Here is a 3468-nt window from a genome sequence, read left to right on the forward strand (position 1 = left end):
TCCAACGTTTTTTCAAGGATCGAAGCTTTTGAGAATGAATACTTCAAACTTTGTTTTGTTTTGTTTTTTGTTTTTTTTTTGTTTTTCTGAATAAAAGAATGAATGAATTTTCATTTAAATCTTTGCATGAATAAAAATGGTAGTCCAATGAATTTTCATTTAAATCTTTGTATGAATAAAAATGGTAGTCCACGTACGGTCGAAAAATTCCTGGTTCCTTACTTACGTTTCATAGAGAAATTTGGACCTTCAAGTCCTTAAGGGTGCCAAATGACAAGTATCTCAAAGGTATACATACATACATACATACATACATACATACATACATACATACATACATACATACATACATACACATACATACATACATACATACATACATATATATACATACATACATACATACAGTGGCGAAGCCAGAATTTTTCGGGGGGAGGGGCGAACTTAAAAGAATACAAAGTTAAAGAAAAATGGCAACAATTAAATTTTTTAATATAGTAATATCTTCCATAATTAATCAATACAAACAAATTACAATTATTGCCGACGATATTTCATGTTATAAAAACGTTGCATAATAGGTTTATTATCAATAAAAGCAAATTACAATTCTTGTCAGGCATTATCTCGAACACTTTAGCTGCATCCTCAACCGACCCGCATTTCCCATACATTGCAATCAACGCATTGCCTACAAACACATCCGAAATCAGTCCCATCTATTGATCAAATCCACAAACACATCAATGGCATCAACAAAAAGCTCGTTTCTTGCATACCCACTAACAAGCGCATTCCATTGGAACAAGTTCTTCCTCTTCAGCCCGTCGAAAACTGAGCGGGAATCCAAAGGAGAACCGCACATTGCATACATGGTAATGATGCGTGTGTTGAGAACAAAATCACAGCTGAAAACGGTTAGCGCAGAGACCAAGTTGTGGACTTTGCGTCCGGTTTCGACGTCATTCTGGCGCCCGCAGGCCTGTAAAGAGGCTCCCATGGCGTCCTTCCCTTGCTGTGAGCTGGAAACTGCATCGTGAGAGTGTACTTGAAAAAGGTCAGAGCCTCCGAGAGGTTTCCGTCCTTCCCACGGCCTGGATTTTAAAAAAAAAATAGCAATCTGCTGCTGCTGCGCGCAGCAGAACAGATCGCCTAGCAAACAAAGGAGATGAACTAGTGGGTTTTCAGGCTAGGGGAGTGGCGAACCCAGCTCTCCAGTGGTGTTTCCCGGCGAGGGGAGTGGCGGCCGCCACTCCTCGCCCTCACGTGGCTTCGCCACTGCATACATACATATATATATACATACATATATATATATATATATATACATACATATATATATATACATATATACATATATATCATACATACATATATATATATATACATGCATATATATATATACACACACATACATATATATATATATACACACACACACACACATACACACACACACACACACACACACCTGCCTGCAAAAAAAAAAAAAAAAGTTAATGTTTATCGTTTTTCTTCCAAAATATAGCAATAAGTTATATAATGCTTGGTGACTGCAATGCACTATCTAGTATATACTAACTGACATTTTGTGACATGAAATGTTACTTTTGCCGCAAATTAATATGTTGAAACATGATGTCCTTTAAGGGTGCCAAATGACAAGTATCTCAAAGGTATACATACATACATACATACACACACACACACACCTGCCTGCAAAAAAAAAAAGTTAATGTTTATCGTTTTTCTTCCGAAATAGCAATAAGTTATATAATGCTTGGTGACTGCAATGCACTATCTAGTATATACTAACATGAAATTTTACTTTTGCCTCAAATTAATATGTTGAAACATGATGTCCTTTACCAGAGAGCTCGACTAGACATGTTATCATCTCTTTGGTTAATTAATTACTAATTAGCAGTCTAATCCATGAAGGAAAAACTTAAAAGAATGCGAAAGCGATGGAAAATTATAGAGTACTACACCCTACTCAGGATCATAGTATATATTACTCATCTCTTGAGGAAAGCTACGACCCTAGCTAATCCATCATGCATATTAATGGGCGGGCGATGGTCTTCTTCCTACAATATATATTATTCCTTTTAAGTTCACTTTCACTATCAGCACTGTCAACAATCCATACTCAGCAGCCCATTATACGTCATTATATATGGAATCAAGGATGAGACGATCTGATAATTGAGCATGCATGCATGAGAATTCTGATGCGGAGCAAGGCATCCAAGTTTAATTTATGTACTATTGTGGTTTTTTTATTTTTTATTTTTTTATTTTTTTTAAATTAATGTGTTCTATCTAGACTTTTGAAATCCTTCATACGTTCTTGAATAACGGGTTTTTAGGATCGGAGGACATACACTTTTTTGACACATATTTTGGTATATTTTTGTTGAGCCAACTCCATAATGTATTTCAACAATCCAATTGTCTATGTTTTAGGTATTCCCTCAATGATCATCTCTACCAAAAAATCCAAAATTCTAAATTGTATGACCATTAGGTTCAATGCTAGTCATTTTAAGTGTTTCTTTGTAACTGTATCGTCCATTTTCTTCACAACTAATCAATGTTTTAATGGTTTTGAAATTATCTATTTTTTTCCAAAGATGGTCTATGATTGATGAACTTAAGTATAGATAGTTTGGATTCTTGAAAATAGTTACGAAATGAGAACCACACTAGAAAATGTTCTATAATATGAGCCAAAATAGGTGTCACCCAATCCTGACCCATATATATGAAAAACGTTGGGGTTGTAAGATGTATCAGTTGCAACATGTTACTAGCATCACAAGAAGAACACGTAAATATACATGCACACGCAGTAATGCATGGAGAATGAAAGTGAACAAACCTGCACTGATGGGAGCCATTTAATTCAGTGAATTGCAAGGTGTCTTCTCCTCTCTTCAAGCAGAAGAGTTCCAGCAAGTAATAGGGATTGCTCGGGTAATGGAACATGGTCTAGGGAGAGCAGGGACATCCTTATTATAGTTCTTAGGGTTTCCTCCAATACCGCCTATTATGGTAATTGGATTGAAAAATATTACATAAGGAGCATAATATATATATATATATATATATATATATATATATATATATCTATGTCAAGACGTACGTACAATTTTTTTATATGTAACTCAATATATATATATATATATATATATATATATATATTTGTTGGGGAATTTTTAGGCTGAGCTGGATTTGGGCTTTGACCGGTATCCTTCGTTCTCTTGGTTTGTTTGAATACCAAGTCTTGAGATATCTTGAAATAATTAGTGTGTCTTAGGAAGTATTTCGGTTGAATTAATGGCTCAAAGACAACATGATTAAGCAAATAATGGCTTGCTTAAGTGAGACGTGGTGTGGAAACTAGAAGTTTAACAGTTTAGTGTAAGAGAGAACTTTGCATGGTTATGTGATGTTCAGGGATAG

General features: G+C 34.9%; 1 long non-coding RNA gene across 1 annotated transcript; it reads right to left on the reverse strand.

Annotated features, from left to right (window-relative positions):
* Positions 1-513: 513 nt before the first annotated feature.
* LOC139191573 (uncharacterized) lies at positions 514-919 on the reverse strand. Its single transcript, XR_011575638.1, has 2 exons — positions 780-919; positions 514-691 (listed from the first exon to the last, which is right to left on the reverse strand). It is a non-coding gene; the product is annotated as an uncharacterized lncRNA (long non-coding RNA).
* Positions 920-3468: the final 2549 nt, after the last annotated feature.

Source organism: Malus domestica, chromosome 14, assembly GCF_042453785.1.
Source record: "Malus domestica chromosome 14, GDT2T_hap1".
Lineage (NCBI taxonomy): Eukaryota > Viridiplantae > Streptophyta > Magnoliopsida > Rosales > Rosaceae > Malus > Malus domestica.